This window comes from Adiantum capillus-veneris, unplaced genomic scaffold (genome assembly GCF_014529385.1).
Source record: "Adiantum capillus-veneris isolate H3 unplaced genomic scaffold, ASM1452938v2 Hic_scaffold_461, whole genome shotgun sequence".
Lineage (NCBI taxonomy): Eukaryota > Viridiplantae > Streptophyta > Polypodiopsida > Polypodiales > Pteridaceae > Adiantum > Adiantum capillus-veneris.
In genome coordinates, this window is record NW_028221547.1 from 277,822 (window position 1) to 288,409 (window position 10,588).

The 10,588-nt window shown below is 48.1% G+C and overlaps 1 long non-coding RNA gene and 1 pseudogene across 1 annotated transcript; both read left to right on the forward strand.

The window, feature by feature from the left end:
* Positions 1-1,522: 1,522 nt before the first annotated feature.
* Positions 1,523-3,195, forward strand: LOC147416809 (18S ribosomal RNA; annotated as a pseudogene).
* Positions 3,196-5,351: 2,156 nt separating this feature from the next.
* Positions 5,352-8,545, forward strand: LOC147416810 (uncharacterized). Its single transcript, XR_015187482.1, has 2 exons — positions 5,352-6,771; positions 7,088-8,545. It is a non-coding gene; the product is annotated as an uncharacterized LOC147416810 (long non-coding RNA).
* Positions 8,546-10,588: the final 2,043 nt, after the last annotated feature.

Here is a 10,588-nt window from a genome sequence, read left to right on the forward strand (position 1 = left end):
AGCGGGGAGCGAATGGGATTAGATACCCCTGTCCTAGCCGTAAACGATGGAGACTAATCGCTGCGCTGCGCGTATCAACCCCTAAGTGCTGTAGCTAACTTAGCGTTAAGTATCCCGCCTGGGGAGTATCGTTCCCCTTAGATCTTTAGGTGCTAGGCTAACGTAACCTCTCGGGACCGATGGTAGGCTAGGTGGTCCCTATGCTGGTGGGCAACCAACCCCAAACGCCAAGGCCAAGATTGCGGGGTGGAGTAAATGGCCAACTCGTCAGGCTCATGACCTGAAGACTGCAGGTTCGAATCCTGCCCCCGCACTACATGTTGTCAGCAGTTTTAAAGCAAAGAAAAACACCGTTTAAAAGAAAAGGAAAGCAAGCTGTAAGCAAAGAAAAAGATGCGATAGAGAAAGCAAACAAGCGAAAGCAGAAAAAGATGCGTTTGCTTTAAAAGAAAGCAAAATCGAAGCAAAGCAATCTTTGCCGGCCAACTGCTTTACTCCGTTCGACATTAGCTTTTTTGCGTGCTAGCTACACTACATAAAAGCATTTATGAAAATGTGTAAAAACAGATGTTAAAAGAAAAGCATTAATTGCACCATGCTCTTGTTTGGTTTAGGTTTCGTTGCGGGGCTTTCCGTAAGCGGAAGCTGTTTTTTTGTTTCTTTTGTGCGGGGCATGCTTTTGGAATTGGAGAGGCTCTGAAACCTTGCGGATTTGTATCGAGCACAGTTCAACTTTCTTTATTCACAAAACCAAGTAGGATAAAATCTCTTACTAAGACTGCGGAGAGCAGCTATGGCGTTAATTCAGTCTTCTTCTTTGGCTAACACGCTGCATAGGCATACAGAATTAGCTTTGCTGGAGCGCCCGCCCTGAAGCCAAACTATCCCTCAGGGATCCCGGACCAAGCGCAAGTGGGGACTTCTCAACATCGCAAGTCACCTCTTGATGATCTGTCCATTAACCACACAAATATTTACATTTGATTATTATAGTTTGACTATTATACGAGAACGCTAGAGAATCTTTGTCTTTAGGCTTTAGCCATCCTTTACGTAACAAACCACTAAACTAAGAGGCCAGGTCGTTGATAGCAAGCTGTGTACTTGTCGGCTATCAATCATAAGGTGGAGTGAAATTGGATAGCCAGAGTGTTGTGTTTTTGGGCACTCAACAAAAAGAGAGGCGCACAGGCGACAAAGTAACAGGGGGCTTGGGGTTGTTGGGCTTCCCCGTTTGGCTCACGTAGCTTAAGGGATAGAGCATTCCTATGTACCAGGAAAGGAAACGGCACCGGTTCAAGTCCGGTCGCTTTCCTGGATCGGAAAGGTCGCGGTAGTATCTATTATTTAGTTGAGCACTGCTTTGTTGATCTGAGATTATGCTTAACCCCCGCTCGGCCCCAATCCCGGGACGTAAGATGATTCGCCTTGCCGATGGCCGTTCCGCTTACGGTTATTGGCAAGAGCTGGTAACTAACCAAGAGATCATCAACGACAAAGATTGACCTTTTTTAACCAAAAAACCGAGTTTGATCCTGGCTCAGAATGAACGCTGGCGATATGCTTAACACATGCAAGTTGAACGTTGTTTTCTGTTTATAGAACAGTTGAAGACAAAGTGGCAAACGGGTGCGTAACGCGTGGGAATCTGCCAAACAGTTTGGGCCGAATCCCAAAGAAACGAAAGCAAAAAAGCAAGCTTCGATAAAGCTAAAAAGCGCTATTTGATGAGCCTGCGTAGTATTAGGTAGTTGGTTGGGTAAAGGCTGACCAAGCCGCAGATGCTTAGCTGATCTTTTCGGACGATCAGCCACACTGGGACTGAGACACGGCCCAGACTCCATAGGGAGGCAGCAGTGGGGAATATTGGACAATGGGCGAAAGCCCGATCCAGCAATATCGCGTGAGTGAGTGAAAAACGTCGCTAACGCGAGGAAGGGCAATGCCGCTTGTAAAGCTCTTTCGTCGAGTGACGATTATGACAAGACTCGAAAAAGAAGCCCCGGCTAATTCCGTGCCAGCAGCCGCGGTAAGACGGGAGGGGCTAGTGTTATTCGGAATGACTGGGCGTAAAGGGCACGTAGGCAGTGAATCAGGTTGAAAGTTAAAGGCGCCAGCTCAACTGGCGGAATGCTTTCAAAACCAATTCACTTGAGTGGGATAGAGGGGAGTGGAATTTCGTGTGGTAGGGATAAAATCCGGAGATATACGAAAGAACGCCGAAGTAGCGAAGGCAGCTTTCTGGGTTTCTACTGACGCTAGGGTGCGAAAGCTTGGGGAGCAAACAGGATTAGATACCCTGGTAGTCCATGCCGTAAACGATGAGTGTTCGTCCTTGGTCCGCGGATCGGGGGCTCAGCTAACGCATTAAACACTCCGCCTGGGGAGTACGGTCGCAAGACTGAAACTCAAAGGAATTGACGGGGGCTTGCACAAGCGGTGGAGCATGTGGTTTAATTCGATACAACGCGCAAAACCTTACCAGCCCTTGACATATGAACACTTGACGTATGAACACTTGACATATGAACAAGTGTGCTTGTCCTTAACGGGATGAAACGAAAATTCATACAGGTGCTGCATGGCTGTCGTCAGCTCGTGTCGTGAGACGTTTTTGGTTAACTCCTATAACGAGCGAAACCCTTGTTTTGTGTTGCTAAGACATGCTGCTCTCAAAGGATCAATGTCATTATTTACTTGTCAGCGGGGCGGTACGGGATTGATGACACTTCCTCTGTGCCGATGTTGCACTCACAGGAGACTGCCTATAGTTCTACTATGGAGGAAGGTGGGGATGACGTCAAGTCCGCATGGCCCTTATGGGCTGGGCTACACACGTGCTACAATGGCAATTACAATAGGAAGCAGGGCCGTAAGGCGGAGCGAATCCATAAAGATTGCCTCAGTTCGGATTGTTCTCTGCAACTCGAGAACATGAAGTTGGAATCGCTAGTAATCGCGGATCAGCATGCCGCGGTGAATACGTACCCGGGCCCCGTACACACCGCCCGTCACACCCTGGGAATTGGTTTCGCCCAAAGCATCGACCAGAGATCACCTATTGCTAAAGTGTTTCATGCCGGCGTTGAGTGTGGCCCATTTTGGTATGGGTGGTCTCCTTGGCGCATATCACGGTTGGGTCAGTGACTGGGGTGAAGTCGTAACATGGTAGTCGTAGGGGAACCTGTGGCTGGAGGGAATCTTAAAGGGAGGCGCTAGCGTCTTTTTATTAACTGTACGTGAGTTGATAAAGTCAATTCGTTCGGGTAAGCTAACTGTGCGAGGGGGAAGTGTGGGGTTGGTAGCGATTAAATAATCAAAGGCTTGTACTAGCTGTATTTGCATTTTCTCTGGCAGGTGCTTTTGTCGTTAGCACTTTTTTGTTTCTTAATCAAGCGTGTTTGTTTTGTCCGGGCATCCTAGTAAAACGCGGAACACCTGATCCCATTCCGACCTCGATATGTGAAAAGCGTTTTCCGCTATATGTACTGAGAATTGTCGGGAGACATAGTTGACAGCCCGGACCCACTAAAGATGCGAAGAGGAAAGAGAAAGGAACGCCATAACGGATAGCAAAAGCTAGGCAATTCTTCGAATTAACTGCAGTAATTCGACCACCAAAGCGATGACGTGGCTGCAGTCATTCTAAACAATTGCTAGCGGCGGATGCTGCAGTCATCTGACCTTTCCTTGCTATCCGAGTGGATGCTTCCACTGGGCGGGGACTGGACCAATGTGATCTCGCCTTGACGTTGGCGTCCGGCTTATGGAGAAGAGACCAAGGCCTTCTTTGACCAAGAGTCACACCTTTATGAAAATATTGCATCGGCACTTGTACCCTAACGTTGACCTTAAATTAGAGATGAGAAAAATGTATAGTCTAATCTCAATCGAGAGATAGAGCGGCTTGGAAAGGCCGTGCGACTTGAGGAGCATAAGGCAATGGTTATGGCAGCCGCCAAACTCAAGACCAACGTTGTACTTACCGGCACTTTCCTTTCGGGAGCCTAAGGTCCCTCTCTTCCGCCGGGCAGGGTAAGTGCCTGCAGCGCCCACTTTTGCCGGGGGAAGTGCCTAACGGCACTAACTCTTTCTCAACATTCCATTCTTTTCAAATCGAAAAGAGAAAACTGTTTGAAAAGAAATGGCTGGCTGAAATGAGATTCCGCAGAATGCAAAATTGCTTGCGTTAGGGCAAACGTCACTCCGCTGGAGAGAGAGGGCCCTAAAAAAGCGCGCTTCTTTGGTTATCCCTTTCAAATCGCGCGCCCTGTCTCCTTTACAAGCAAGTGTCCGGGGAGACCCGATTGCCAAGGCTACTGTCATTTCAGCTTAGCGGGAGGCTCCTACCCCACCATGCGTTCCTTTGGGGAGGGTGTGAAGCTAACAAAACAATGCAAGAGGTGGCAGCATAGAACCCGCTAGGAGTGGCAAGACTACTGATCAACGCAAGTGAACTGTGCGACAACGCTTCGTAGAAACCATAAAGCTGCTGTATCATTACGGGCCAGCAGGCACTCTGTTGGCGAAGAATGAACCAGAATGTGATTTGGGACACGATGGGCCTCTGCGTGCCCCGATCGGCAAATGATCACCGGAGTATAGCACAGGATCGCTTTTCCTTGTAATAAAGTCAACATGTCGACAAGGTAAACCCAATGGGCTCCCCTCAGGAGGTCTGGTCGTAAGATCAGATACCGTCCAGTGGGCAGAAGACGATATGAAAAGCCACCAGCTTGCTTTACTGGGTAGGGTAAAATAGGCAGCGGAGGTAGATAGAGACATATCTATTCAATGAATCGCCGACCTGACCTTTTGAGTTGGGGGCCCGGTGCTAACTCGTATCATGAATGACGAAGCGCGCGCGAAAAGACCATTTATACGCACTTCGTGCCTTAAATGAATAACTGCGAGCAGTAACGCCACAAAGGTTATGCAAGGGTCGCTGGGCTTCCCCCGCTAGGGTTCCCCTGGCTGAGCCAGCTGCCCTTTCTTCTGGTTTCATGCATACTGGAAACCAAGGAAACTGAGTTGCGCTTTGCTTCTAGCTTCTCTCTAAACGCTCCGAGCGGTTCCTGAAACGCAGGAACCAAAAGCTGCCGGGGCCTAGACTTCCCATTCGTCATTTGAGCCGTATGCAAGGAAACTTGCACGTGCGGTTCAAAGAGGGGGGAAAGCTCTTCCGTTCCGGGCTTACCTATCTGAATAACCAAGATCGGATATAGCTGGTTTTCCGCGAAATCTATTGAAGTAGAGCGTATAACGTTTATGGCTTGAGGTAGAGCACTCAATGGGCTAGGGTAGCCCAAAGCTTGACCGACCCCAAGGAAACTCCGAATACAGGCCATGGGTTTGTACAGACAGACTTCGGGTGCTAAGATCCAAAGTCGAAAGGGAAACAGCCCAGATCGTACGCTAAGGTCCTTAAGCAATCACTTAGTGGAAAAGGAAGTGATCAAGCGATGACAACCAGGGGGTGGCTTGGAAGCAGCCATCTTTCAAAGAAAGCGTAATAGCTCACTGGTCTAGCTTCATGGCACTGAAAATGTCTCGGGGCTCAAGTGACTCACCGAAGCGACGAGACCTTGAAAGAAGCTTTTTCAAGTGTCAGTAGCGGAACGTTCTGTCAATCAAGGAAAGTTGTTGGTGACAACACCTGGAGGTACCAGAAGTGAGAATGCTGACATGAGTAACGAGAAATCATGTGAAAAACATGATCGCCTGCCAGTTCCAGGGTTTCTGCGTTCAGTCAATCTACGCAGAGTGAATCGGTCCCTAAGGAACCCCGAAAGGGCAACGTCCGATGGGTACACGAAAGCGACGAAGTTGCTTTAACTACTGAACCATGCGTGTTTGTTAAACTCGTGAATTGGATGATTGGGCAGGGGGCTACAAAGTCACTCCGGCTGCAGGGTTGAAACTCCCGGGAAAAAACTTCGTGGAATTGGGAGGGCGATTCAACATTTAAAATGCAAAACCAACCGTACCCCAAACTGACACGGGTGAACAAGTAGAATATACTAAGGCGCTTGAGAGAACCATGTTGAAGGAACTCGGCAAAATGGCCCCGTAACTTCGGAAGAAGGGGTGCTCTCCTATTGAAGGATTGGGAAAGCGGCACATATTGGGGGTAGCGACTGTTTATTAAAAACACAGGACTCCGCTAAGTGGTAACACGATGTATAGAGTCTGACACCTGCCCGGTGCCGGAAGGTAAAAAGGAGAAGTGTTATAAGCTTTGAATGGAAGCCCCGGTAAACGGCGGCAGTAACTCTAACTGTCCTAAGGTAGCGAAATTCCCCGACAAAGGGGTGGTTTGACAGAGATGTTCGACAACATAATCGGGCAATATGCTGGGACATCCGCCCGAATTTCAGTATCCAATACTCATACAGAACAGGATAAAATCAAAAAAATCTGGCTGTCGACAGCGCGAAGCGCTTTCAACCAACCTACGGCCTATCCACGGCTGAATGGAAAATGTAGTTGGTGGCGCGGACCATCAGCAGGATAGCAAGTTGGAAATACATCGTCTTTCGAGCCCGCGGCTGACCATTTTCGTAGCCTCGCGCCGTGCGCCCGCGAACGTAGTTCCAAGATCTAAACTCGATCCCCAACGACCACACGCCAGACATCCTTCGAGATGATGATATAGTCCGAACTTATAGGCGACTATAAGGCCATAGGCGAGGATGGCATGGAACTGAATACCATCCATTGCCGTTTGATTAACTTTATTGTGTCGCATAAGTAGCGACCTGCATGAATGGTGTACACAGTAAGTTACGCCAGCCTTCTAAGTAATTATTAGGTTTTAGGCCACATTACATGCGGGAACACTTTAAAGATCTAAGTGCACTTGTCTTCAAGGACTTAGATATGACACAATGGACGATCCGCAGGATTGGGGAATGGAAAAGCATGCACTTGCTCCAGAACATCCAGACTGGATAGCAGAGGTCCAATCCCCAGAGACTTTACATGAAGCGCCCAGGCTTACCGCTATGGCTTATTCTATTGGAACTGAGAAAAGGCCTGGGTAAAGAGAAAGCCCAAGCTAAACCAAAAAGTTTAGCAAGACTTACAGGTAACGACTGCCCCGCTGTCTCCAACATGGACTCAGTGAAATTGAATTCTCCGTGAAGATGCGGAGTACTAACGGCTAGACGGTAAGACCCCGTGCACCTTTACTATACTTTTGCAGTGACATCCTTGATTTAATGTGTAGGATAGATGGGAGGTGATGGCAATGTCGCCACCAATCTTGAAATACCACTCTCTCGTCGTTGGATGCCTAACCGCCGCTGCTGTCAGAAGCGGGATATTGCAAGGTGGGTAGTTTATCTGGGGCGGATGCCTCCCAAAGAGTAACGGAGGTGTGCGAAGGTAGGCTCAAGCTAATATTATAACAGCTTATGAGCGTAATGGTAGAAGCCTGCCTGACTGTAAGACTTACTAGTCGGACAGAGACGAAGGTCGGCCATAGTGATCCGGGAGTCCCGTGTGGAAGGGCTCTCGCTCAACGGATCAAAGGTACGCCGGGGATAACAGGCTGATGACTCCCAAGAGCTCTTATCGACGGAGTCGTTTGGCACCTCGATGTCGACTCATCACATCCTGGGGTTGAATAAGGTCCCAAGGGTTCGGTTGTTCGCCGATGAAAGTGGTACGTGAGTTGGGTTTAGAACGTCGTGAGACAGTTCGGTTCCTATCTACCGTTGGTTTTAGAGAACTGCGAGAAGCTTGCCCTAGTACGAGAGGACTGGGTTAGGTCAACCTATGGTGTTCCGGTTGTTGTGCCAGTAACAGCGCCGGGTAGCTAAGTTGGTAGGGAAGAACCGCTGAAAGCATCTAAGCGGGAAATCCTTCTCTAGACAAGTTCTTCTACCGGGTGAAAGAACATCACTTTGATAGGCGAGAGGTAAAAGCGCCGCAAGGACAATGGGCTTCCTCGTACTAATCTCTTTTCAAGATTCCACTAACGATGTTGTATGGTTACCCCAGGTGGGGCAAGGGATGGCACGAAAGCGCGTACGACACACACCTTAGCATGAGCACGTATAGCCGGGTAAAAAAACGATCTAAAGAGATGGGTAGCTAAAGTAGTAACGAGTTGAAATCCTATACGGGTCGTAGTTATCAAGTATTTTGCTTGCGTAAGTCAGGAATGATATAATACGTAACGTGACGTATAGGATACGATATAGGCTTTGTTTTAAAGTGTTGTTATTAAACTAGATGAGAAGCCACGCTGCAAAATAACTCCTTTTCGCCATGCATAGACCAAGCCGACGATTAAGACAAATAGAAAAACAATTACTTCAACGAAAGCTAAAATAAGCCCAATTCCCGCTATAGCCCTAGAAAAATACGGTTTCGACTTTCGTGAAGAATTAAGAAAAGATGTAAACTCTTCGATCCTTGAGATACTCTTCGACAAGAAAACTTTTTCGTTTCTAAAACAGCAAGCAAACTGACCCTTATGAATGCCAGCGCTTGAGCTTTGGGTTTGGGCAGTCGAAATGTCTAGCCCATCAAAGGAATATGTACTCACATAGGGAAGGGACCCTGATATGTAGGCTTCCTATGTCTCGGGTGCTTTAGAGGGCCCGGCGTATATGCCAGTGTGGCAAGCCACCATGTCTACCTTGCTCAGGGAGAGTTCCTCTAAGAGGATTAAACGGTCAATTGCCGCCCTTAGAACCCCCTCAAGGTCGCGCCTTAGATTGGCTATGGTAGCAGCCCCCCGCCTGTTCTTCGGCTACAGCCTAAAGCGGGTAACCCACCGATTCTGTATAGGTGGTAGCGAACAGGTGCCGTACTGAGCTCTTTTGGTTAAAGTAGGTGCTTTCCCTTGGCCAGAAGAGCCTATAGAGCATGTAGCATGCATTAACTGCCGCTGTGCACTCGTCGTTGAGTCGCTTGACCAGGCCCCGGCAGCGACTCGGGGTGGCGGTTAGCCGGGTTTTCCCTAGCTTAAGGTGCCGTGCCAAGGGGTAAGGCGTCCCGGCCAATGTAGTGCTGGGCTCCAGGCAACAGGGAAGTTTTCATTACAATTTGAATTTCCTAGCCTAGTTATAAATTTAATGTGCTAATCTGTATACGAATGGAGACGATCGGACTTGAACCAATAACTTCATGCTTGCAAAACATGCGTTCTACCGATTAAACTACGCCCCCGCCCTCGTTTCATGTGCAACACGTATCATATAGGCAAACAAAACTTTTCTTTTAAAGCAAAGAATTTGTGTGGCTAGCGCCATGTAGTCCTTATTCCACTGATGCTCAGGCGGAAGAACCGAAGCTCTAAAAAAAGGTCGGCACGCGTAAATCGACTAACTGCTTCTCTCCGGACGAATCCAAAAAAACAAATTAAACGACTATTCTTTCGAAAGCTCTTTTAAGACGCTACGAATAGATAGGCATGGTCAAATGCTAAAAGGGTAATCCGTGATAGATAGATAGAAAAGGACGCGGTAAAGGGAGGAATCCTTGGGCCTGACCTAATCTCGTAGTCATAGTGCTATCGTTGGCTTCTGCATTTAAACGATTAATTTCACAACCCAGCATTCACGCATGCCAGGAAGGCATTGGCTAGATGCCCTTGCCAGCACCTGAGGTCAAATGGCATTTCATCTTAACATGATCCGGCCCCATAGCTTGTTAAGAGTCTATGTGCTTACTGAACCTGGGATGCTACGTAGCGGTTGCCAAGGCGGGACTTCAAGTTGCAACGAATTATCATGATTCGTTTACGTCGTAGAATCAATCGACATTCTTCTAGCAATTTCTTTGTTTTCAACGTTTATGGCATTTCTTTATGCACGGTTGACATAGCGAAGACAGCAGCTCTTGCCAAGGCAGTAGCTCTATGTCAATAAGGGCTAGCAACAGAGCCTCCTCCTCGCGTGTCCAAATCCCTAGCAAAAGGAGTAGGTAGCTGGGGGGAACCCACATACATCCATTGCATTCTAAGCTAGGGTCCCTTGTCATGTACCGTCATGCCACAGTGGGTTTACTTAAAAAAAACTGGGGATGGAGTCGAACCATCATTCTAGGACTGTAAGTCCAACGCATTACCATTATGTTACCTAGTTGGGGGGTGACCAAAGCAAAGGCCACCCCGAAGTAACCGTTATTTATCTAGACTTATCTTCAGGGTTGTTTATTGATTTCCTTAAAATACGAAGAATATCGAAAAGGCCATCATCAAAGCAAACAGGGCAATAGCTTTTGTTAAGGCAAAGCCTGGAGACCGAATAATTGTTTGGCTAATGATAGATTTCACGCCACAGGGCTTGTCAAAGGACTAAATACGTTTCCAATACCTACTGCTGCTCCTTTTCTCATTCTCGGGTTCATCCTTGCCATTCTCTTTTTCGGGAAGCAGGAAGGGGCAAAGCCAGGAAATTCCCCCCAGTGCTTCCTATTCTCCGGGGTCATTATCGCCCGACCCAGTATCCTGACCGTTCCCTTCATTTCCGGAAGGAGTGTCTTCCTCCGGTTTTGGTCCCCTACAGAAACACAAAACCCGGTTCCACCAAGAACGTTTAGGCACTTGTGATTGTGCAAGGTGATCCAGCTTGGA